The sequence below is a fragment of the Lonchura striata genome, chromosome Z, assembly GCF_046129695.1.
Source record: "Lonchura striata isolate bLonStr1 chromosome Z, bLonStr1.mat, whole genome shotgun sequence".
Classification (NCBI taxonomy): Eukaryota; Metazoa; Chordata; class Aves; order Passeriformes; family Estrildidae; genus Lonchura; species Lonchura striata.
The window spans coordinates 18,902,474-18,930,249 of NC_134642.1; the positions used below are offsets into that span (position 1 = coordinate 18,902,474).

The window sequence follows — 27,776 nt, forward strand, 5'->3', positions numbered from 1 at the left end:
CTGTAATCAAAATGCTGTCAGTAGGTGGTGGCCCACCGATAGACCAAGGGAACTTCTCCTGCCTACCTTGGTAAGAAAAGACCACAGTCTATTCTTATATTGGCAAAATACATTATTCTTAACATGCGTAGAAGTATATATGACACTTGCATAAATGAAAGTTGGTGTAGGTTAAAGAATTGATGTTTAGATTACACCTGCAGCTTCATAATTTTTACTTTGCATAACAAATACATAAAAAATAAATACATATAAAAATGAGAAATTCAGACAGGTTAGTATAGTTACCTATATGTTAATTCACTACTTTGTGCAGCCAGTCAGCAGTCTGAATGATTTTCCCCTAAACTTTTTCAATATCAAGCCAATATTGAAACATGTCTTTGCCAGAATCACAGCATTTGATTATTTTTCTTGTTTTTTGCATTCTTTCAAATTTTCAATACTAATTGTTTAATTGTCACTTCTTTAATATTTTGATTGTGAATGCAAATTTAGTAACTGAAGGAAGAGTCATTCATTAATGCATTGTAATTTTATTTTCTCTGGGCAAAATTTTAGTCACAGCATTTAGGCATTTTGCTGAGTAAAAGTGTGCATAGGAGCATATTGTTACTGAGAAATTGGATATAACTTAAGACTTTAAGATACCTTAAGACTTTTTTTCTTTTGTGTTGGACATATTTGAACAGCTGTGTAAATCTCTGCTTTGGGAGATTGACAACAAGGAGTCTACATCATGGAAAGAACCTGTGAAGGTTACATGGAAGGCTGAGAGGCTGAGAACAACTCAGACTGAGATACATATTTTTTATTCATATTCATAGAGAAACATAGTCCAGCTTAAAACCTATTGTACCAAATATAATATCTGTTTATTCAAAAGCAACATCTGTCCTGAAGGAATAAGACAGTGCACAGCATGCTTACACCTCTTGACTCTGAGGTAATGATTTAAGGCTTCTGAACTTCACAATTTGGATTAATTTTGTTGAAGCTACATCTGTAATTATATAATCCACCTTGGGTAATAATAATGCATTAAATAATGAGATACAGATTTTTTAAACCTGAAATATGTAAAAGCAAAAAACAGAAGTAAAGCTAAATGAGCTATCAGCTTCTTCTATTTAAGCAATCATGTGTGCTTTAATAGAACTAGCCAACAAGCTGCTCTCACATAAGGAGCAAATGCTATGAAAGGCCTTTAAAGTGAATTCTAATTACAGTTCAAAGGGACAAACAGGAAGTGTGAAAGTGATCAGAACTGAGAACATCAAACATGTGCTACTTTTTTTTAACTTCATGTCATCTCTCTATCTAGTGAACAGCCCAATTTATAATATGGGTTACTTTTTCTGATAAGCAGTTCTGGGTTAGTATATTCTTGACTCCTAAGCATAAAAATCAGATATACTTTGAATTTTGTACATCAATAACAATAAACACACAATTTTTCAAGCTCAGGTATCAGTATCAGGATTGAAAAAAAAAAAAAAAAAGCAGAGATAATTCAGGAGCAGGTCATGCACCTTATTAGCATCTCTTCTCAGGCTTAAAAATATGATCTGAAAATGGATTTTGTATGTGAGATTTCTGTGTATGTTTGCAGTGTAAACTTCTGAAGTGTATCTACATAGGAGAATTCTTAGAACTTGAGCTGTGAAGTGGCTAATCCTCTTATAATTCTTACCTAAAGCTACTTTATGGATGATGAATAACAAAATGAAACCCCCCTACTCACATGTATAAAGAAATGCTTATCATCTACTACAAAAATAATGGTTGAAATTGACGGTGGCAGAGAACTTTAATTTGCAACATAACTGGATTTGCAGGCACCCTGCTAAGGAGAACAGTTTTAGATATTCCCGTTAGCTGCTGATGGACGTCATGCTTGCTCCAGCTGTCAGGAACACAGCTGTTCAGTTTCCCTTTGAGTGATCAGTTCTGCTGATGCCCTCCAGCCAGCATGTTCTTTGATAAGGTCCAATGGAGAGCTGTGAATGAGTTGAAGGCTGGGCTTCTAGCAGCAAAATGCAAAAACAAATTTCACAACAAATTGCATTTTCACTGCTGCCTGATGTCACCCAATTAGAATGGGTTGAATTTGTTCTAGTACAGTGGCTTGGAAAAATCACAGTGGAACAGTTTTTTCTTATGATTGTTAAAGCAATTTCAGAGAAAGATTGCTTTCTGTTAAAGAAGATACTGTCATAATATTCTCTGTAACTTATTAAAGCCATCTAAAATAAAGGTATTAGATCTCAAGTGTTACATTTTCTAACTTCAGTTTGAAAGATGTGTCATCTTTACCTGATTGTGATGGTAGGAAGAGCAATACCAATAACAAATATTAAAACACCGCCTATATTTTCCTTCTTAGTTATGTGGAAACTTGTTTATTTTCCTACTTCTTCAGAAATGCATACAGATGAAATGCATTTACTCATATACATCTACATAAGAACAGTTTCTGAATGGGTTTTCTAAGTCGGTGGAAGTCATGAAGAAATCTTGATGTCAAGTAAAATAGTTATCTAGATGTGTAGAGGATATTTAAGAACTATGCAAACCATTAAAGCGGTGTCAGAAACATAGAAGAAGTTGTATAATGTCATATTTGGAAACCATATATGATGTTTACTGGGAAGACAGACAGAATTTTGAGGAAAAAATAAGGGTTCTTCAATCTGAATATATTCTGTTAATAATAAATTCAATGCCTTTTAACCAGTGCTAAGTTTTGTATAGTTATGATTTTTGTGGGCCAAAATGTCATATTGCATAAACAAGTGCCCTGCATTCCTTTCCAAGCAGTGTATCTGTGTGAATATTTCTTTCTGAATATGGGATGCACCCAACTCTCTGGAGTTAGTTCTAATTAATGTTTTTGTCAGGGAATTCAGAATAGTAACTATCTGGATAGTAAGAAACATTTAGATTATTCATCATATGTTTTTCAGATTTTTTTAAGTAATAAGCTGTCATCATACAGAAAGAAATTATTTTCTCTTTTGTAAATATTCCAAGTTTTCTGTGATAATATTCCATACCTTAAAACAAACTTTTAAAAACAGCATTTTTACATTATTTCAAAGACCATCCTTCCATCTCTCTTTGCTCTCCAGTTTTTATTATTCTAAAAAATACTTACTATTCATTTACAAATCTGGTTACTCCTACACTGAATGAACTGAATAAATTTTTCTTCTTAAACATTCTCATTTGACCAGCTAAATAAACACTTGGAAAAATTATTTCTCTAGGTCAGTCTCTTTATCAGTCTAATAGAGAAATGTCTTTTGAAGTTTCAAACATTCTTTCCAGGTTAGAGTAACACTCATTTGAAAAAAGGGTGTTTGAAATTTTTGGAAATTTGCATGTTTATAGAAGACAAAAGTAGATAATTGCCAAAAGGCTGTGAAGTACAGTAGATATTTTGTTTGCAAATGAGTCTGTTTCAGGAATGAACCTGAGATACCAGAAATAAGATAAAATGCAATTATTAAAGTATCACCCACATGTACAACTGCAAACTTGTATGAAAATATCCTGGAAAAGAGAGTGGTGTAGAAGACAGTGCATTCGCAAAAGGAAGGCGAAAATTTAGAAAACCTAAATCACTAAGCTAAATGGTGTTGTATGCCTGTTAGAAGGATAAGGTGGTGCCTTTTGACATCTTCTGCAGATAGACTCTAAGATCACTATGTCCCAGTGCACCAAGGTACACTGGTCTGTAATGCAGTTTTTCCTAACTAGGTGCAATTGCACGTGCTAGAATTGCACGCGAATGAATGCCATAGTCCCTGATACATCCTTCTCCTTGTTAATGCCTCCCCATTCCCTTTCTCCTGCAGACGCAGACATATAGCATACATGGTGCAGGACAGTAATGAATACCAAGTGGTGAGAGAAGCTTCTCCAAACCACCCATGAATCATCCAACATTTCCACAGACTGCCTTTCTGGGAAGTCAGTTACGCAGAGATCATATGTCTCCACACTGTTTAGTACTGTGACCCTTAGCAGTTCTGAATCTATACGGTAAGACAACACAAGACAGTAGGACAAAACATAGAGCACTAGGTTAGTACAGCATGAAATATGATCAATAAAGTCTCTAGCAATAAAGTAAATTATTGAACCAAAGTGACTTGGTGTGGGAGTCTGGGAACACAACAGTGATAAATGTGGAAAGCACTTCATTGAATTACCTTGCTCAGTACTATTGCTCTCAATTCCATCTTATTCTACTAGCTCTCCAACAATCTATCATTCTATTTTTCAGCAATTTATAAGACATTTAGCAAGGGATCACTATGGCTACCTAGGTGTTTTTTTCTATGTTCTCAAATAACTTTGTAGTCATTATTATGCTTAGTATAAGAAATTATGTTTCTTATTAGAGAGCCTCAGTAATATATGTTTAATATTTCCAACAAGGCAAACTTTTTTTTGAATCTCATAAATCAAGTTTCAGAAGTTTTACATTGTATTCTACACAAGAGAGAGGTAAACTTCTAGTTCTTAACCTTTGAATATCCTATGGAAATCCTAGAATTACAGAATCATACAATGAATGATACAGGAAGGGACATCTGCTGGATGGTAGAAGGATGTGTAGGACCTCAGGTTGCTTGTAAAGTCAAATTTTAAATATATATATATGTATATGGAGATGGAAATATCAAAAAAACCCCTGTGAGCAGCCTTTTCCAATATTGGATTAACCTGTTCAAGTGTTTAAGCAGTGTCTGTTTAATAAAAAATTCCTACATTCCAAACTGTGTCTGCTGTGTCTTCTCTTTTCACATCTCTGAGAAGAGTTTTTCTCTATCTTCTATAAATCCTCTCATTAGGTAGTTAGAGAGCTCTTAAAGCAGAACAAAGCCCAGAGAACTTGCTCCATGATACTCCCATGGATTGAGATGAGGATGACTTTCCATTCCCTGTATCTTCCCTCTAGTGTTTTTTAAAGATATGCATTTTTCTCTTTCCAATTTCACTTTTTAAGGACACAATTTCCAGTTGGAATTAAAGGAACTTATTCAAGTGACTGTGGCCCAAAAATCCCCTCCCGCTTGTAAAACTGTCGGCATCTGCAGAGCATGCAAAAATTTGGCTAATTTATAAACTGGTATATAAAGACATTTATTTCAACTTTTGTGCTGGAAACTTGAGTAGCTATGCAGTGCTGTCAATATTGTTAAGCAGAAAGCAAGCCAACTTTTCTATAATACATATATTTCACATAGACCTTCTGCTAATACTCAGCACTTTTTAGGTTTTTACTGTAATGGGTCTTTTTTTTTTTGCTGGTGACATTTATATACATCTGCTCTCCATTTCCTTAGTATTCTATGCAAACATCACATTAAATATTCATGGAATACACTATTTGAGGCTGTGCTGCCAAAGGCAAGTAGATAAGAGACAAAACTCTCAATTTCTAACATAAACCATAATGAACTACTAAAGTTAGAGAGAAGGAAGGAAGGAAGGAAGGAAGGAAGGAAGGAAGGAAGGAAGGAAGGAAGGAAGGAAGGAAGGAAGGAAGGAAGGAAGGAAGGAAAAAGAAAGAAAGAAAGAAAGAAAGAAAGAAAGAAAGAAAGAAAGAAAGAAAGAAAGAAAGAAAGAAAGAAAGAAAGAAAGAAAGAAAGAAAGAAAAGAAAGAAAGAAAGAAAGAAAGAAAGAAAGAAAGAAAGAAAGAAAGAAAGAAAGAAAGAAAGAAAGAAAGAAAGAAAGAAAGAAAGAAGGAAAGAAAGAAAGAAAGAAAGAAAGAAAGAAAGAAAGAAAGAAAGAAAGAAAGAAAGAAAGAAAGAAAGAAAGAAAGAAAGAAAGAAAGAAAGAAAGAAAGAAAGAAAGAAAGAAAGAAGGAAGGAAAGAAAGAAAGAAAGAAAGTTTGCTCGGCCATGGAACAAAGTGTTTACAGAAGCACAGCTGTAATTAGAGGCTAGCTGCAGTCAGGGTACAGAATCAAAACAAAGGTATCACTTCATATGAGACACTCAGGACCAGGAGAGTCAGATCTGCTCTGTGCTGGAACACAGGACCACTGTGAGCAACTCAGTGAAGCTGTCTAGCCCCCCAGAGCTCTGGGCTATCAGAACAAGTTATGTGTTTATGTCTCCTACAAGGCACAAATTTCTCTGTAAAAGTTCTGATAGTTGCAACTCAGTCTTTTTATGTGTACTGAATTCTGTCTATCCACCTAGTGATCTACCAGACTATCTAGTGTATGTGGTGGACCATCTGCCCAGTTTTTGTGTACACTGACAGAAGATGTGAAACACCATAAAAGTTATGAATATTATGAAGTTTAAAAAATGCATTGCTTACCTATCCTCAGATAAATGCATAGACAGAACATCCCAAGTAATAATTAACCTGTATAGTTGAATGGAAGTATATTGTCATATATTTGTATCCTTAGATAGCTGTGTAATATATGACAAAATGTCTATCTCAAAATGCAAACACTTCATAATAAACATTCCCCACAGAGATACCTTATTGCTATTGCAAAGAGGCTTTATTATAGGAAGTTCTTTTGTACAAGAGGAAGATGGATTTGGCACTTTAGCATGTTAAACTTCAGTTTCATTGGAGCTGTATGATTCACAAAAGATTAATCTATCCCCTTGGAATATTCATGAATCAATAAGAATGTTCCCCAAGTCCAAGCAGTATTACTACTGTTGACTAAATGAAGTGCTTTACATTCTAATGAACCAGAACCTACTCCCCACAAAGTATGCATTTTTGTAGGTGTTTATTTATTTTTTTTAAGGGACAGAAGAAATGGGGTCTCTTTGTTTCGTGCTGTGCTACATCAGACACTCTGTCTTGTGTTTGTATTCAAAGGATAAACCTTTGCTGAAACAGTCAGGTAAAATATTTGCTCCTACCAGAAGAAAAATCAGAATAAAAACTAAGTTTCAGCTTCCAGAGGAAATCACTGCTAATGCCAATCATAGGCACATTGTTAATTATAGTGGCATACTGAAAAAAAGGGGATTATAAACTCTGTCTCTGTGGTGTAGAGTTAGGCTGAGTAGTTTTATAAATTACTTATTCATTGATTCCCTACTTTTGTTTTCTGGAAGTCCGGTTTCCTCAAAACTGGCTTTATGCCTGCACAACTGAAAGTAATGCATCATATTAACATTAGCATGTTAATAAAATGAAAACTAATTAGAAACTCAGCAAACACAGACTAATCCAGATAGCAGCATCTCATTAACAGGGCAAGATACTTCTGTTGTTTTTTTGTCTTGTGTTCATTCCAGTTAACAATTTTTAATAAGTGTTCTTCACTCAGTTCTCCCTTTAGAAATTTATTCTAGTCTGGGTGGAAACAGGGTGATTTATTCCACCTCTCCCTGATCAGATGAGGAATGAAAACAGGAGCAATGCATCAAAGGGTCTCCTCTCCTCATTCTAAGGGTAAGCCATGATTGCTTCTCAATGTGATGAAAAATTTCACTGAACTTTATTGTAACTGCAACACTTCTCTAGTTACACTGCAGTACTATTGGTTTATAAAATACAAGATTTGCAAGGTCAGAAAACATCATTGTATTAAGGGACAGGGTTCTTGATTAGAGAGCGCTTAATGTAGCGCATCCACTAGGGCTATATTATTCATCACATTGGTCCTACATGAAGGAGCACAAAGGGTCAAAGTTATGCTAAAATGTTCCAGTAATTGTACCAGAGGTGCTGTACTAGGAGTATTATTTGGCAAGGACCAAGGTCACTCAATCACATCAACTTCTGAGAATCATGGAAAGAGGCAGGATGCAGTCAAAGAAAGAGGTTTGCCTTCATTCCTACACCTCTGGCATCTGCAGAACAGTATAGAATATGTGGGAGAAGAGCTAGCAGATGATGGTAGGTGAATTTTCTGGTTAGTCATTTAGTTCCCATCTGAATTTCAAAATGCCTTGCAACAGCAATGTAAAGTTCCGGGGAAAGGATTCCAGATAAATGAGTGCTAATTGGAGTGGCCTTCTAGTAGATATTCTACACAGTTAACCATGGGATTGCCAAGGGACTATGTGAAAAGCAGCTGTTTTCTGATACCATCTGCAAAAATGCCTATCCTACCCATTCCATGTGCTGCTATTACAGAAGAGTTACAGATTTACAGAGAATGAAACTGAAAAACTGAAATGGAAGTCTCTCCTTTCTGAATCCTGCCTGAATTGGTTACCCCCTGCTCATGTAAGTGGAGGACACAATCTGGCTATGAGTGTCTTGATTTGCTATTACTGAACTGCTAAAAGGGATAGGGAAGCTGAGCAGGAGGTGGAGCTGTTTTGAAGGTTTTAATCTGGTTTCCAGGGAAACCTATTTTTCAGTTATTTGCACGTTCAGCACATCTGGTTCATTTGGACTCTGGCTTTTTGAAAGTGATGAATGTGTCATGGGAAAAATGAATGAAAAAATAATTTAAGGAATTAATGGGATGGAAGGAACATAAAATTATTTTAAAAATGCAGCTCTGTTATCCCTCTCCTGTTTCTCACCCTTCTCCCTTGCCTTTTTAAATACAAATTTTTGGGTGATATTTCTTGCATATTTTGCAAAGGGCTCAGGATGACTATAAATGTGCACCCTCTTAATTTAAATAATAGATTAATAAGCATATATGTATGGTACCATACATATTTACTGTATCTGTATTACTATATCTGTATATTATTAACACAAATAATGATTATTGAATCAAATGGCTACATTCTTACAAGGGGAAATACAGACTGAAGGGAAATGGAAATTGGACAATATTAGAATACACTTGTGTATTTTGACAGAAAATATTCTTATCAAAATAGAAATAATTTTTGTTTCAGGAGAACAGCTACACTAAAAGATTGCTGGTAATCCAGATGTAAACATCTCAGAAAAACAAGAAAATTATCTGGTAAAATAGTCTTATATAAAGTGTCTGTGACTGAGGGAGGCTTGCATTAAAACAAGTTTTCTGTCATGGCCTGTGGCTCCATCAGGGAAAGCTGTTGTTCTTGAAGGACTGCACCTGATGGAAGGGACCTATGCAAATGAAGTTCGTGGAGAACTGCAGCCTGTGGAAAGGACTTGCAGTTCTTAGAGGACTTTCCCCTGTGGGAGACCACACACTGGGAACAGGGGATGAGTGTCAGGAAGGAGGAGCAGCTGAAACAATGAACTGACTATGAACTGACTGCACCTCCATTCCCAAATATAGAGAATTCTTGAGCAGAAGGAAGGGGTAGTGGGGGCTGAGGAGGTAAGGTGATAGCAAAATATTAAATACATAAAGAAGCTGTCCATCTAAGGAATCAATAGCGCTACTTGATGAAAACTATTGTGAAGCCTTCCCATTCTGAGGAGTCTGTAATCTGATTTTACAGCTCCTCCCATGGGAGGATAAAACCCCATGGCCCTGGGTCTGCTCGCTCTCAGCTCTGGGCTCTCTGGGCTTTGCTCAGGCTCCTGGGCCTCTGCCCCTGCTCCCCCCAGCACAGGGTGTGGGGGGCTGGAATAAAATTGACTCTTGTGCTAAACAACAGGGACTTGTCTGTTTTCCTGCTGTTGGTTGTGTCTTCCCTGGACATGATCAACACTGCTGCCACACACTGCTAACAAACTATGTAAAAGGGGTACTGAACACTGATAATATAATAGAAAAGAAGCTCAAGTAATTCTTTCTACCAGACTTTGCTTGTGAAAACTTTGGAAAGATTTCTCTGTTTGCTCCAGCTTTTGGGAGGAAAATCATAGATGAATTAGACCAAACAGAGGAATTGGATACTGGACAGGATGGCATTAACTTTAAGAAACCAGAAACTAGAAGGACACATGAAATTGTCAGGTTCCTTGCTAAGGAGTGTAAATTACTTGCTGCAGAAACCACTTGTTAGAGGATGTTAGATGAAAGCTGAAGTCACTTGCATCTGCTAGAAAGGCTCTAGAGAGCACCTGAGAAATAAAAATAAACAGCTCTGACTTCAGCCTGTCAAAGTAAAAGGTCAGTGATTGCATGGGTGAATGCAGTCTGGTGATAAAGAGTCAGCACAATTTCTAAAATGGCTGATACAATGGCTTGATAGAGGTTTGGAAAGTTATTCACCAACATGTGGATAAAGGCTATCCAGTGATCATAACACATTCAAATTTTTATATACCTTTGGTGTTTGGGTGGGTTTGGGTTTTTTCGGGTTTTTTCTTTGGTTTTTGTTTTTGGTTTTCTTGTTCTTTTTTCATTTTGCCAGACAATTTTTTTCAAGAAACGGAATTATTTTAAGATGGGAAGAATTCTTTCTCCCTTTTATAGACTGAAAGCAGATAAGGAATAAATTGCAAAGCAGAGGTTTTAGTGGTCATTGCATAGATTGGAGAACACTGTCAGCATGCAATATTCTGGGGAATGCCAGCATTTTTGTAATGGGAATAAATTTTGCTTAATGTCTTTCAGTGATCTGTAAAATTTTAGAGACCATTAGAACTGAGCTGTTTTGGGTAGCTAGATGCCTTACTGCTGGCAAAAGTTCCTCAAGACACTGGGCCTCACAACACTGAGAAAGCAAAATGATGATAGATTTCAGTGTAGATTAATATCTAGAGAAAAAATAATCAAAATTGTACTTACAGGATGCTGATTTTGTAATGACAATGGTAAGTCAGTAGGGATATCTTGAAATTATCATTGACAGCTTTCTGTAAACTATAATTTTTGCATAGTGCATTCACAAAAGTCAAGAAAATGCTCATCACAATCAGAAGATGTAACAAGAACAGGATAGAGGCTGTCATTTTGGTGTTATATAAAATCCTGGTATGTTCTTATTGTGACTACTTTATGCAGCTGTGTTCTCTGCATTTCCATGAAGTTTAAAATTATTTAGAAAAGTGTAGAACATTAGAATGAGATAGATAATAAGCATTAAAGAAGTGAGACTAAAATGGCTGCAGGTTGAAGAGGCAAAGACACAATCTGGCAATAGACTGACTTAAGAAGGTGAAGCAATTAATAGTAAGAGGGCAAGAGGAGGGAGAGATCAGTTTGAAAGAGGAAGAGATCATTTTAAAACAGATCGTTATAAAAGCAGTAATAAACTTCAGAGAAGGTTACTGAGCTAAATAGTATCCACAGATTCACAACACGATGAAACAAACTTAAGACAAACTGGTAAATGGGTACTAGAGAATAGACAAGAACATGTAATTCCGCAAATGTGGATGCTAGGAATGTAGGCAAGGAATGCAACCTAAGATTAGATACATCCCAAAATCATGAGGGAACTAGAACACAAAGTTGCTAAACTGCTCTCTATCATATTTGAAAGGTAGTTGCAGTCACTTGAAATCCTGAGGGACTGGAAAAAGAGACACATCATGTGGTGATGATTTACAGTGGAGTAGCTGCATCAATTAACAAAGGAAGTACAACTGATGTAGTCTACCTAGACTTCTGTAAGGTTTTTGAGAAGGTCCCATTCAACATTCTATCTGCAACATTGGAGAGAGATGGGTTTGACACAAGGACTGTTAGATGGATAAAAAACTGATTGGAAGGGAGCTTTCAAATAATTGCAGTCAATGCCTCAATGTCCAAGTGGAAACCAGAGATGAGTGCTGTCTCTTAGTCATCCATACGGGTGACAGTGTTACTTAAGATCTTCTTGAATGAAATAGACAAAAGGAATGAATAAGCAACTTTGAAGATGAGACCAAGCCACCAAGCCAGAGGGAACGAGTACTCTCCAGAGGAACCTTAACAGGCTTGGTAAGAACCCAAGAGAACTTCATGAAGTTCAATAGGCCAAGGCAAAGTGCTGCCTCTAGTTTTGAGCAGGTTCATTTGAGGGCCACAAAAAGACTAAGAGGGCTGGAATAATGAAATGGTCCTATGAAAATATGTTGTTAGAACTGGGAGGTGTTCCTGCCTGTGACAGGGTGAGGGAGTAGGTGATCTTCGGAGATCTTCTAACACAAATCATTCTATGATTCTGTGCCTATGAATGCATGGAATTAACTATTATTGTCACTACCAGAGGAAAAAGTATTGCACTGAACAGAGTATTGTTCTACTTGAGTACAGTATTTCTGATGTTCTTATGTAACTGAAGTATTAATAACAAACTGAGATACAAAGCATGTCCAATAATAAACCTTTCTGTGGTTTAGTAGACAAATGACATCATAATGAAACGGGAGGAAATGGGGAGAATTGGTACAAGAAACAGAGAAGAAATCAGATCTGTTTCTAACAAATAATTTAATTATTTGCTCTTTTTAGTCAATCAGGAAAATACTAAGAAAACCTGAAATATTTCACTGTCCAATATAAATTCTTAAATTTTCTATAGCATCATTAATGTCTTCTCTAACTCTTTTAGTCTCTCAATTTACATCACATCAAAAAATGTTTTGGCCAATATTAATTTTCATAATGTTTTTGGGCCAAAAGTAAACTGGACAAAGTAAACATTCTGTCATCATGTCATAATCTTTTTAAACATTTCCTATGGAAAACATATAGACGCTTTTGATATTAAGAACAACTGAGTATTTTGGGATGCAGTGACAGAATTAGACATTTTTCTGACTGGTTTAGCATACTTTAACAAAACTTATCAAGAAGTATAAGGTTTTTTAAAAAAAATAGAAATCAGACAAGTCAGGGTAAAAATAGAATTAGTCTACCCATTTGTGTTATGAAAGATATGAAATAAAGATAAAATAACATCCATAGTAAATTTAAAAAATGCTTTAGCTTTGATTATCTCTTAGAGTCATTACTTTTATATAGTGCTATGCATGTGATATTGAATTAAACATTAGGCTCAAATGAGACATTGACAGAATGCAATGAGATACTAAAATAGCATAAAAAAGATGTGCAAAACTCCAGAATTTTCAATAAGATGAGGATAAATTAGCAATGCAAACACAAAACATAGGGCTTATGATTGGGCTTATGCTTGCAAAGTTTAGGGTTTTTAAAAATCCTTTTTTATAAAGAAGTTACTTTGAATTTCATTTTCCAAATAATAACAAATTTTACATATTCCTCAACACTTCAGCTAGGCAAAGTACTATGAATGTGAAAGGAGCCATTTCAGGAATGAAAAACTAAAGGTTAGCTCCTCAGCTCCATATATATGTTATACACATGTTTATATATTATATTTTATATTATATTTATTTATATGCTTTACACATATATATGTATGTATGGTATCCAAATAGAATTTCACTGAAAGAAGAAATAACATTTCTCCATGTGCCACTGAAATATGGAATTGCAAAGTAAGGAAATTATTAATGCACAGTGGTATTCTATTATCATCTACTATTTAACTGTACTTTATATATCATGTGTTTCAATGTGCTGATATGTTATATTGATACAGAATCAGTTTACAGCTTGGAGATCCTGATTCTAGTGAAAAACAATGGAAAGTCAGACAAAATGCATTAATCCAGCTTTGAGGTAGGGAATAGAATTGGGGTAAATATCATTATTTTTGTGGACTTTGCATGTCAGCCATGCAACTCAGAGAAACAGAAACCAGACGGGTTTGGAATTTCTACATGTTCAACATGATTCTCATTTCAGGGCAGAAGGTTCCAGCACATGAGTGTGGGTGGCTAGTTTATATTCATGGTTTTTCAACTTTATATTTCTTTAAAATTTTTCTTCAGAGATTAGATTTCAGAAAACAGGATACTGGTGAATATTGAAAAAAGCCCCATGCAGTTTTCAGTGAAGTGGGGAAAAACATATGCTCACCATATCATTACAGTTTCTGTAAATTTAGTTTTGAAAAAGAAAAAGCTAACTGCACCTGAGCATTTCATAGTAACTGATATGCCTTTCAAATAATTTCTGAAGTTCCAATGAATCAGAAGAGTTAGTGATTCATATTTATTTTTAAACCAGGAACTAAACAAAATATTACCTGCACTGTACTTATTTTTTTCCTTTCAAAGTTTTAATTTAGTAAATTATTTCCTACAACAGAAAAAAAAAAAAAGCAAAAAGCAAATAAATATGGCCAGAATCAAAATCTAGTCAATGGTTTTGCTACATGAACAAAGTCTACTGACAGTGGCAAATATGAACATATTTTTGTAAATGTGAGCCACTGGAATATTCATACTTACATTTAAGTTTTCAAAACAAAGATTAAATTATTTTCAATTGTGTGTGGCTTATAACTGACACCAGCTTCTGTTTTATTTTATGCCTTCTCAAGCATATCTCTGTTTTGAATACTCCCTTTGTTAACAATACTTGCTTTTAAAAGCTAATCTAAAATTTTCACCAATTTCCCATATATGCATAAGCCTGCCTAAAATCAATTATGTTGTCAGAAGCATGGAATTGGCAAGCATCATAGATAGGTAAATTATCCATCCACAGACAAGTGCAGAGAGAAAAAGATATAGATGTGCAAGGATAAGAATTTTTTAACTCACCAACATTTGAAAAAAACAAACAATAAGCCACTCACAGAATTTTCATTGCTGTATGCCACAGTACTTGCAATAGGCTGGCAAAAAATCATGTCTATTAAAGCTCATGTCTAGATACTAATAGTCAATTACTACATTATTATTTAATGGCAGAAAATATGTTGTACTACTTTAAAGATGCATCTATTACACTTTATGCATGTCAATTAGGCTATTTTCCTATGTAGTTCAGGTGCAAATTTCAGATTACAATAGAATTTTTGCTCTACTTATTGGGAGCAAGTTTTCTTTATTTTTTTTTTTTTGGTAAAAGTCAAGCAGTAATACAGAATGTCTCCTCAAGTTTCATTCTGGCAATTACCGTAAAAGATGGAATAAAAACACCCAAGTTGGCTATTACGCTGTAAGGAAAGCATCTTCTTTTTTACTTGAAGGCTCACTAAAATAAAATGTGATAACAGGCAAGATGTCACTCTCAAGCCTTATTGCTTTTCTCTCCTTTAAGGACTGAATATTTACAGATATACTTCAAAATGCCAGGCTATAATTCTGTTACTGTTTTTGGAAAAAAAAATAATCCAGAGACTGGGGGGGACTAATAGCAAATAAGGGAGGGTAAAATTATTATTTTTTAAAAATCTATAAAAGCTGTAGAACAGGTAAACTAAATCCCCTTAAATATTAGAATTCCTGACAGCTGCAAGAACAAGAATCTACAATGGCAGTAGCCAGTACTATGCAACACTGAACCATGTAATTTACATCTTAGTGAAATTAAACATAGTATAATGGCTTAGCTTCCAGGCAACAATGCTATTAAATTTGCTGTAGCAGATTATGACATCATCTGAAACCCCAGGATACACTTTCAAGCCAGCTATTATGCTTGTAACATATACTGCTTTTCTGGTTAGTTTTTCATTTAATTCATTGCAAGGATTATATATTTCAATGGCTGCACACACTCTCCAGCAGAATGGCTCTAGAATATCGGAGAGCCAAAGTAATGTCACTTAGGGAACAGACGTGATATTATTATACGGGGAAAGAGGTCAGTAAATTACTTGGTATCACTCAAATAGTATTTGTTAGAACTGTAATATGCCTTTTCTTCACTTTTCTTATCCAAAATGTCTTTTATTTTGCCAAAAAAATCCTCTTGAAATTCTATGTTTTTAAATTCCTGCTGTTATAAAACTGTGTATTCAGTAGAATAAAGAGATTAAGATGCAAGATAAATAAGGGGGTTTTATGTGCCAAGAATCTGGTGAAGACCCTAGATGGATGTGAAAGCAGTTTTCCTTATTGACAGCAGCACAACAATCTCACCTAGGAAGATTTTCTGTGATCAGGGCTCCACCAGTGATTGCCTCAGCTGCTTACTGGTCTGTGCTCTGGTTCTCCGGTGAGCTGACAAGAGCAGTTCTTGAATGATATCAAGATGGGTGGGGCAAACTGCTATAAACTATATATTGTTAAGCAGTGAGTATAATAAATTATGTTATTATAAATGTTTAAATATATGTTTAACTCATATGTGTATTCATCCAAGGAGTGGGTGAACCTACACAGGCAGTAATATTGTGTATGTGCATAGAAGTCCGAGACAAATTCTCTTCTTAAGGGCAGTATTCAAAATGTCTAAAATAATCAGTGTCCAATGTACTGGACTCAGAAGCCCTCCATCGCCTTTTCATGCCATAAACTTCAAAAATTGCATGCCAAAAAAATTTATATGAGGTACCATAATGTTTAAAAGTTATGTATCTCTAGCTCTATGAAAAACTGTATGCCTATCATATGTTTCTGTATATGGCTTAAGGGCAGGCAACCAGATTTCCATGTAACTTCTGACTGGATAAGCGGTTCCTTAGTAACAGATTAGTATTGATTTCAGTGCTAGGAGTCTTGCAGAGCTAATCTTTATTGCCACTGAGCAGGTTTATCAAAAGTTACATTCTTGTCCTTCCACGTCCTTGGTCAATGCCAGTGCCTCAATTGGTTAATTAGTTAGTTAAATGTGGGTATATTTTCCCTCTTCAGTGTTCACCAGAAAACTATTTTATTGAAATATGCCTCCTTTTTTTTGTTGATTCAAAGACATCAGTCACACAGTTGATAGTTTGCTTTTTGAACACATAGATTTGTTAAAATCAAAAAGTGTTCAAATTCAGATAGACCTTGTCATGGTTTGACATGGAAAAAGAATCTTTTCAGAAGGCAGAGGTCAATTTGGATATTGACCAATTGAAGGTGGACACGCCTCTGAGAACACAGAGGGGTTAAAAGCAGAATTCCCAGGAGAACTCGCTCTCTCTGGTTCCGCTCAGCCGCAGTGCAGCCTCTCCCCTGCCCGGCCTGGCTGGGTGGGGAGGGGAAGGGCCATGGCCTGACTGAGGTAGGGCCAAGGGTGGAGGGACTGGAACCCTCTGCAGACGGAATTGTGGAGAAATCTGGGATGTCTTCATTCCCCCCCCAGAGTCTCCAGAGAGAGAGAGAGAGAGAGAAAAGAGCCATCAGCAGTTTTGTCAGCAGTTCACCACGGGAAGGAGAAGAGCGGGGGGCCGCAAGGTGCCCAGCTGCCCGTGGGAGCCGGAGCCTGGGCAGTGAGCCATCCCTGCAGTCGGGACTTTTAACCCTTCCTGAGAAATGAAAGCTTTGTGAAATTTTACTCCTCCTCAGTTTGAAAAAGAGGAAGAGTGACCAGCCTGGACTCTGGGATGTTCGAAGGAGAAATTCTAGATGGGAGGGGGACAAGGAGTGGCTTTTGGCTGGACTTTTTCTGGGTAGCCACAGACTGAACCAGTCTTCTCCTCCAAGAGAGACTGTATTTTAGGAGGATGCCGGTGAGCCAAGAGACCTGCTTCAGCTGGGAAAAGACAGAAGTGGAGCAACCAGAGAAAAGTTAGGGGGTTTGTGGTGGTGCCCCCTGTCTTCAGAGAAGAAGAAGAGAAGAAGATCTCTGTTCTTGGACCCTCGGCCCCAAGGGAAAACAAGGGGGGGACTGTGGTACCAAAAATGAAAAACTGAAGTGTCGTTTTTTTCCCTCTTGGCAGGGCATCCTTGAAAGGAAAAATCCTAAGAGCAGTCTGTCCATCCATGCATTGGTCTTGAGATCATTGTGCATGGAAAGGAAAGTGGCAGATTTTCTCTAGGCAGTGCCATGTGTGACATGGAAGCACAGGATGTGGCAGCTGTGTTTCTTGGGGTGTCTGTAGCACAGGAGAGACTCTTCTCTCCCTTGATGGACTGAGTATTGATTGTCTGGAGGGTGGGAACCTTATTGGGGTCCAGATTGTGTCTCACTGTGGTTTGTTGGAGTTGGGTGGTGGGAGGAGGAATGTTTTGAAAGGTTCTAATTTTAAATTTTGTGTGTGTTTTTTCTTTCTTTTTTCTTTTATAGTATTTTAAGTAATTTTCTTTTATATATATTTTATATATATTTGATATATATTTTCTTTTATAGTATTTCTTTTATAGTAATTATAGTAGTATAGTAGTTGCAGCTTAATAAAATTTTTTCCCTTGTTGTTAATCTTGGGCCTGCTTTGCTCTGTTCTCAATCGCGTTTCACAGCATTCAATTGAGAGGCTGCATTTCTATGGGGGTACTGGCATTGTGCCAGTGTCAAACCATGACAACCTTGACCACAATTCATAATAAAACTCACTGATGTACTTTGATTCTAGTGGCATAAGCAAAATAAATTTCTGAGTAACAGTAGTAATTGAGATGTATACTGATGTTTTCACAGCCTACTTATCTGCAAATATGTTATGATTCCTTTGGCTTCTAAGTAAAACTAAGTCTTAACAGTTATCTTTATTTGAAATCTAACAGTGTTGCTTTTGCATGTCATACTCCTAAGGTAGAAGAATGATAGTCTTTTCACTAGAAATAACCAAGATATATGCTCTAAAAATGTGCCTAATGCAAAAACAGACCTAGAGGTGGTCTAAAGGCAGCTCCTCTTCAATGCCAACAAATCTTTATTTTGACATGTCTCCTTTTGCTAATAGTACCGGTAATATTTACTTGCACCACTGGCTGAAAAGGCCCAGCTGAACTGGCACTTTACTAGAGTTAGAAACGTAATTTGGTCACTCTACTGAGTTGCCTATTCTAAAGTGCTCTTAGCACTTCAAGCAATGCAAAAAAAGCTCAGTGTGTGTGTATGTGTAATTTCTGGCCAAAGGTCAATGCAGTGCAGGTTTCCTACAATTCGTAAAGAGTTGAAGCAGATAGTGAATGTTACAGCTCTTTCGGCTGCTGTCATTACCTAAGTAACAGCAGCTCATTATTCCACATTTTTATATGACTTCTTTCACCAGCTAAGTATATTTTCTGCATAGACAGAAAATATTTGTAGATAGAAGCAGTGTATGACTGAGAAGAGATGAGTTTTGGAATGAGAACACAAAAACATTCCAGGAGAATTTTGCCTTTCCCCTTAATAAAAAACAAACAAACAAAGAAACAAACAATTTTAGGATGAATCGCAAATTCGTCACTCTTTCATACATGTCATTTGTTCTTCCATGTTCCTGTGATCTCTTCAAGGTCCTAGTTTCTAAAGCATTTAATAATAAGAAACAAATAAAACCAGTTTTCTCCCTGCTAGAAAAAGAAAAAAAAAAAAAAAAAAAAGGAAGAAATAAAAAAGAAAATGAAAGTCTAAACTTGTCCAGGAAGAGAAACTAGTTACATTAACTCAGCTTACTCTATGACAGGTAATGCCTTTGAAACCTATTGCACAAACGCAAGAATTATAGACATCAGCAATTGTATTTACAATTATTACAGAAGAGAAACAAATGTCTGAGAGACTGATTGACAGCTGTCCCTTTCTGCTATTCTTCATAAAGTTGCTTTTAAACAGGCTTGTAAGACAGGCATTGCAGAGACTCAAAAGCAGACAGGTATAAACATCAAATCAATGTCTTTAAGCAAAGCCCAAAAGATAAAATCCTTTTAGCCTAGACTGCTTCCTCTTTTACTTCTATCACTTCAAGCAATGCAACATGTTGCTGAGCCATTTTTTAAATTCTTTGATATTTTTCCTCTTATTCCATTTATTCTTTGGTAGCTGTTGGTATTAAAACTGATGTTCACAAAACTGAGTGAGTTGATTAATAGGTATTTTATACATCTGGTATTTCCTCATAAAAGAATGGTAAGCTTATTTCAATTATCATACCACCAACAAGGATGCAATCTGTTCACAATGGCTGTTTACGAGTGGCTGCTTTGGGTAATGGCTGTTTTCTTAGCATGGGAAATGAAATATAATATTATTAAACAGAGATATGCAGAATGGTGTGTCAACTTATCCATCTTTCTGATGTTTATAGGCTTAATTTTTTGTAATGTTTATTTTATTTTATGGGACCAAACGTTAAAGTATCACTTATTTGAAAGCATCTAATTTCTTTTATTTTGGTTTTAATGTCCTTGAATATTAGCATCCACAAATTCATGTGCAATCAGTGCAGAAAACCTGTGGTAGGTACTCTATTAATCCTATTTAGAGAAACATGTTGTAATGAGAGAGATAATGAGCCAAGGAGTTTAATTTTTTTATGTTTTACCCACAAGGCTGAGGTTGTCTTCTTTGGTATTTTTTTTAAATAAATCACCTGTAAAATGTCTTAAAATGATGCATTATAATCTCAAAATTGCTATGAAAATACAATGTGGATGAGATAGCAAAAAGTGCAAATGTAAGACTGGATGGTGAAGAAATGAACATGAACATTGTAAAGATTTTAAACAGAACAATAATTAAAATTATGTTAGATTAATACCTCAGGTAGTGAAAGAAAGCACCGTGGTAAAAATTCAGGTTTTTAGGAATAATTAAAGTATAAATATTTATTTTTGAGCAGGGAAAGAGTTATTTTAAATTTGCAAATCTACCCATCAAACAATACTTGCTGAGATCTCAGAAAATTATATTTGAAATGCTAAATATATCAGAACAGTTTCATAAACCACTCACATGTGTAACAGAGACAGTATCTGTTTCAAATACTCAGATATTTAAGTCTATCATATACAAATTTGAATTTTGATTAAGATTTAATTTGGGGAATAAGAGAGGAATGCACACCTTCAAAATATAAATGGATAATGACAACAGAAATGCTTCAAAAATTTTAAGGTGCTTTAAAAACTAATGTTTTTCAACAGATGATATCTCAGAATTTACACAGACCTAGAGACATTGAAAATAGAAATCACATAGATGGTCCTGCCAAGTAAAAATTTCTTCCTGCTTGCCATTACAGAAGTCACTGCTACCAAGAGAACTGCTTAGGATTGAATGATTCCTTTATCTTCTTCCCTCATACCCAGTAAACATATACTGAATGTTTTGGTGTCTGCCACCATATATTTTTCCCGTCTTCTTATGTAAACCTTGACTGCTAGTAGTGATACCACCTTTGCCCTTTGCTCTGCTGCCAGTTTTAACCTGCACTGTGAGTCTGCTGTTGCTCCTTAGAGTAAATGTAGATGCATTCTGCAGCTGTTTAGATATTTTCTTCCACCTCACATAATTATTCTCACTGTATTTGGTTCTTGTAGCCTTCAGCTTCTCAGCAATGTTTTAATACAGAGCAATAGCTGAGGTTTTTTCATAAGGAACTATATTTCTTGTTACTTAAGATAAATAGTATGAGATAAAGTTTCAAAAGCACTAACATCACTGCCACTAAAGGCAGGCCACTCAAAACAAAGTTTTGCCACTGAAAGCCTTAGTTTTATGAAGCCAGACTAACTTCACTAATGCTTACCTGAGCTCAAACAACTTCAGCTACAAAAGCTACCTAAGATGTCTCTTTGCTTATTGCATAAGGCTGATTCCTTTTGATTATGGTTTTTGATATGAAATTAATGAAGTTTTTAGTCTCTTACCTAGCCAAAGATGCTGGAAGGACAAAGAAGGGTGGTTTAAAGGACAATTTAAAAAAAAAAGAATGCATTGAATACATTAAATTTATTGGGTGAAACAATTTAATGAAGAAAAATACTAATTAAATTATTAAAATTTAGATTGCAAGTAGTAATTAAAAAGGCTGTTGCTATGCAACGAAAAGGATTTTTGTGACAGAGTGCAAAAATATATTTGTTAAGTATGCTGGTATTTCACTTTGACCTTTTTCAGTCATACACCTGCCCAAACTGTCTATAAATGTATTTTTGAGAATGAAAACATTAAAGATATCTGCAGAATAAAGAAGCAGAAAGACTATTTGAATTGGTTAATGGCTTTTATTATGGTTAAAAGGTTAAGGAATCCGTGAGATAAAAATAGATACGTATATATAATTATCTATAGAATTTGTATTCTGATATTTCAACATATCTAATGGATTAATTCCTATCCCAAACACAGGTCCTGATCCTAAAGACATGAAAACATTAAGTTTTATAATGTAGTGTGTGAACTAAACCTGCCCTCTCCTGAAAGTTTTAAATAACAGTTAAATCTATTACTTGTATCAGAAACCTAAGTAGTTCTTCATAATAATTAAGGCCAATGTTTGCTTTTCCTGGAATACGTAGTCTAAGATGTGTGTTGATTTCTGCTACAGTATCAATTGTTCCATGTGAAAGATTTCTGTTGCTGTTATGTTATGCTGATATATGGAAGAGAGAACATTAGTATGTACATAAAGAGTGACAATACAAAAGAATATTGTTAGGGCACATATATAATTCTCTGAAGAAGTATAAATTGTGTTCAGAATATGTATAGAGTGCTTCCACATATACCCGATAGTCAGGCAAATTCTGCCTTGGACTGTGCTTTGCAAATGGGAGGGAGATCTGGTTTGCTGGACCTGAAGGACTCAGCTCAGTGGTTAAGTCAGTTATTTCTTCAGGTTGATTACTGATCATGTAACCAACCCAAACTCAATTTTCTTTAATTGTCTGTAGTCTCACATTTAAATTGCAAAACATTTAAGATTTTGCTTTGTTGATGCAGATTCTTTCCCAGTGATATCTCCGCCAGAAAACTGTAGAGTAACTGAATTGGGTCCAACTATCTTGAGAAATGCTGGATCACCACCAGCACCCCACATCCAGAAGCAAAGGGCTCCCTCTCTGGTTAAATACTGTTTTCTGCACTGTAACTTGCTTCATCTTGGATTTTTCAGAAAGAGAGTGAACAACAGTGATTCTTAACCAGAATGGAATTTTTTGCAGATATGAGGTCCTACAGATATTTGTTTGCCCTTTCCTTTCATTTTCCTATGACTTCCTTAATTTCCAAACATAAAGTTATTTTTGTATTCTAGATATCTTCTCTTCAAACAACCATTCAGAATAGGCCCTAGAGCGTCTTTTCAGATGCTGGACCAGAGGAATTATAGATCTAAAGACAGAGTGTATCAATAGGGTGGAGAGATTTGTAAAAGGAGCTCTGGGACATTTGCTTATTATTTGTGCAGTGCCATATAAGCTTCTATACACTCTTACCAAGGAATCCAGGTGAAAACAGAGTATTCTCTAAAAAGATTCTGTAGTTCTCTCTAGATATGTTAGTTAATGAGTGTTTTCAATTCTGTGAGGCATAATTACAAAATAACATGTTGATTTCTATATGTGTGTCCTGATAAACTCAGTTTTATCTTGAATCTATGTAGAAAAATCAGGTTCATAAGTGTCTTTAATCAGAAGCACCATCTTCCATCTCTTTTTCTTTAAAGACAATTTTGAAATTCTATAAAGAAAAAAGAGTGTGTTCTACTGCCCAGTGAAGTTACAGCTCCCTAAAAATTTTCTGTTTTCCTGGACTACAGATAAAAGTCAAAAATAAATTACAGGAAAACTTCATCATCACTGGAAAGACAGGAGTTAGAATACACTGTTATACTTCAGAATTATTTAAACACATTAAAAAAAATTGTCATTTTAGCTTAAAATATTATCCAACAAACCAATGACAGGAAGAATCCACAGTAGTTTTCTATATTGTGGAAAAGAGACTATTTGCTGCCTGCAAACCTTCTCTGTAAGTTGCCATAGTAAAAAACTATTAGACACAAATCACAATAACATCATAAAGCCTCAGTACCCTTAGCTTTAGTAAATTAGTTAAATTACCCAGTAATAAAATGAGTATCCTACCTCAACTTTGTGAATTCCAGTTCCTGTTACAAAAGAGAGAAAGGAAAACATTTTCAGAAAAGGGTGCAGAAAGAAAGACTGACATTGTTTAGCAAATATTTCACAGAAAACAAGTTCATAAGTTTGATTAGAAGAAAAATTATATAAAAAAGAATGTTCCCGTTATAGAAAGGAAAGAAATATTTTTTCCTATATATAATCTCTGGCTATAAGACATTTTTCAATTTATTAAAATATTTTTTATGACACCTCACCACATAAAGTGAGGTATTATCATAGGAGAGAATGACAACTAGGAGAATCTGTGCTCCAATTTACCAATAACAAAGAAATTTTAAAAAACATGAAACTGAAATTCAAATATATTTTAAAAAGTCACTAGCCTGAAGTTTTAGCCCTGTCTTTTAATCAGCTAAGCAATAAAACAAATTAAACTTTTTCTTTAAACATTAATATATGGTTCTCTAAGTTTCTTTTTCGGTCATGTTATCAGTCATCCTCATTTCAGTTCTGACTTTTTAATGTAACCTGGTGCTAATGTGTGCTCTGCTGTTGCTGTTGCAATGACTGTACATCATACACTTTCCCAATAGTGCCAAAAGTCTGGAAAATTAGGGACTAAAGATCAGGAAAGACACAGTCTAAAAATAATTTTAAAATAAAATACGTCAGAAGTGAAATTTATCTACTACAAACCACAAACAATTACAAGAGGTTTTTAGAAGGATTTAAATTTGTTTAGCTCTTGCAAATTTCCTCCATAGTATAAAAGCCACAATCTTGACTTTTTACCCATGAAATTTATTCTCTTCTCTTCAGTTACTTCCTTGGAGGTGGAGTGAGAAAAACTTGTAAGACATGGTAAGAAGTGTATAGATGTAGGATTTAAATTTTTTCTTCTGTTTTGATGGTCTCAGGCACTATCAATACCAATATCCATATCATATTACATATTTGACATTCTTTAATTTAGTTTGTGCACCAAACTACATTCCTCTGAGAATATAGGAGGAATTTAAAATATAGAGAAAAAGGAATTGTCAAATAGATGGCTGCAGCTCTTAGTAAATGACCAAGTAAAATCTCTATACAAGAGAAAAAGAGACAAGTCATCTGGATGACAGGTTTTTGGGATTTTTCTTTTAATGTTTTCATTCATTAATGGCTTTTTCAAATCTATATTTTGCAATGTAATCTGCAACAGTTGATCATAATTTTATTTTATGTCAGCCAGTGCCCTGCAAAACCTGTCCTTATAAGGCTCAGATTCTTTCAGAAATCCACTTCATATTTATGTTTAAATAAAGCAGACGAATATCATCTTCTTTCTTATTAACACCTCTGCAGGAGATAAAAAGCCCCCACTCTTCCTTTGTATCCTGTCACTTCCTTGATATAGTTACAATACTGTCAGAAAAATTCTCCACGCCTTAAGGAAAGGAGAAAGTTTGTGGAATTAGAATTTCATATTTTTGATGAACCTGAACTAATCTTGTAAACTCTTTAAAACTTAATCCTACCACTTTTTTTCAAACTGTTGCTTAGAATCAATATCATGTTTCCCCTCTAATAACAGCTCTCTAGAGTACTTTATGGATTTTTAAATATTTTTATTCATTTGCTTTACTTTTCTAGAAATACGTATCATAGTTTGAAAAAGATTGCCTAAGAAGGTAGGGTTGATGTTTGAATATCATGGCAAGCAAGTGATGTAAGATCCTGTAGACTTTACTAATTTTGGGAAAAATTCTCTGTGGTGTTTCTCCAGTTCTGTTAAAAATCCTAATTTCAGTCCTTTTATGCCTGGTAAGATTTTTTTAATTTAATTTTTTTTTTGTACTTCAGGCTTTAGAATGTGTCAGTTTATGGGCTTTATTTCATCTTTTTCTGCTTAGTCAGTGGGAGTCAGTCTTGAAATTTTGTTTGATTGAGCATAGCAGCCACATTATGCAGAATCTCATTCACTGAAGAGACTAGATAATAATAAGACTGTTACAAATAATTTAGGAGAAATTATCACCAAGTAAAGAAAGAGATCAATTTGTTGGATAGTGTCAGGTGCCTGAATGCACCAATCCCTGTGTAGAGGAATCAGAGGGTTTTAAAAACATTGCTGATAAAGAAGACAAAACCTAAAAGACCCCTGAACTGAAGTCAATACTACACCCTCTGGTAGCATGACCTATTCTTCTGAGATGCCTTGCTTTGGAGTGTCCAGGTCAGGGACCCTCAATGCAAGAAAGATGACCTGCTGGAACCAGTCCAGAGTCAGTACTTTGATTTTAGGTGTTTGAGCAGCTTGCCTGTGAAGACAGGCTGAGAGAGGTGGGGCTGTTCAGCATGGAGACCTTACAGTGGCTTTTTAGTACCTAGTGGGTACCTACAAGAAAGCTAAAGAGGGTCTTTCCACAAGGGCACATAGTGGCAGGACAAGGGGGAATGACCTTAAGATGAAGGAGAGTAGGACATGTAGGAGTGGTCAGGCATTGGAACATATTGTCCTAGAGATGTGGGCTCCACATCCTTGGAGGTGTTCAAGACTAGGCTGGGTGGGATTCTGAGTAAACTGTTCTGGTGGAAGATTTCCCTGCTCTTGGAAGAAAGGATGGAACGAGATGATCTTTAGGGTCCCTTCCCACACAAACCTTTTCATGATTATCTGATAATGAAGTTATTGGTGAAAAGTTATTGTCAGTGACACTTAAGGAGAGTCATATTAGACACTATTAAGGCAGGATCATTATCTGTATATCATTACATAGCAAGAATTACAGCGACTGAAACATCAAGTATAGTGTCAAGTGCCACATTTACAAATTTCTCCTGTTACATAGAAATATATCGTTTTCATGAGTTTTCATGAACATCTTAACAAGTTATTTGGTTTTCTCTCCCTTCTTTTTCTTTGTATTTGTGTTGACTTAGTTTAAAGCAGACTTGGCCTTATTCCTTTCTTCTCTACTTAGAACTGTATTTCATGCTTATTCTGATCAGTCAGAAAACCAGAAAAAGAACACAAAGAAATAAGATTTAATTTCAAGTGAATGATTGTTTCTTTGAATTTTTCTTACACATAGTGGCTATCTCTTCTCCAGTGTTTCGCCATTCTAGCTATTCACAAGACTTTTGCTGTGGATCATTAAGTTAATGAAATAACTTCAAAAGAAAATGTGCCTTTCCAAGCCTTTCCAGACACAATTTTGATACTGCACTTGCTCTGTCATTGGAATATTGACTATTACAGCTTCACTGCCTATGAGATTGGATTAAGATTCTGGAAATAACTTTTTTTAAAGGGTTGAAATTACATGGGGCTTTAAGTGTTTTAGATAATGAGGCCTTGGATCATCTCATCTTGCATGCTGCCTGCCTTTAGTTTGATATTTGGATCACAAAACTAGCAATCTGCCCTGGCTAATGGAGTTTGGAGTTATGAAACAATGCAAATCCTGTGATTAACTGAGGAGTTATAAACATCTTTGGGCTACTTCTGCACTATCATCTTGTGCTCATACTTGATTCTGGGTCTGTAGTATCAGTTTGTTTTCTTGACTTCATAGTATACATGTTCTTGTGGCCCTTAATTATAACAATTCTAGTGAAACTTCAAAAAGTGGATGTCTATAGCCCTATTCATTCTACACAAGAAGAAAATTCACTGGGGAAATTACTTGATCATTATTTCACTTCATGTAATAAGAATTATATTCTATAAGTAATTGCAGTTACCTTCAGTTCCAATTAGTTACCAATTAATACCTTTTATTCCCAAATATATTTTTGAATTATTTTCATTGTCTTTTTCACATTTATTCAGAAATAAATTCAGTGAGTTTGAGATAGATTGGATTGCAGATTTTATAATGTATTCTGGGTTTTTTTTTTTTTTTTTGGCAAGTCAACAATCAAGATATTTTTATATTACTCATCATCTTCATCCATGAAGACAAGTCAGCATGATAATTTAATGCTACAAGTGTAACTCCAGTTTTATACCGTGGGTTTTTTTCCCAGATGGTAGTCATTAAAGGGAAATCAAACACAAGACATGGAATACACTTGGAAGACTTTAGAATATAGCAATGGAAAAATATTACATATTGTATGTTTTTAGTTGGTCTTTCTTCCAATAGTCTCTTTCAAAAAATAAACCACAGCAAATATTAAAT

The 27,776-nt window shown here is 35.2% G+C and overlaps 1 protein-coding gene across 36 annotated transcripts in view; it reads right to left on the minus strand.

Moving 5' to 3' along the window:
- Nucleotides 1–27,776, minus strand: part of PTPRD (protein tyrosine phosphatase receptor type D) — a 1,155,761-nt gene that overhangs the window by 544,284 nt on the left and 583,701 nt on the right. For all 36 annotated transcript variants that reach the window (XM_077790475.1, XM_077790477.1, XM_031507373.2 and 33 more), the window contains one exon: nucleotides 23,608–23,630. The gene's annotated coding sequence lies outside the window, so the exon portion shown is untranslated. The remainder of the gene's footprint in view (nucleotides 1–23,607; nucleotides 23,631–27,776) is intronic.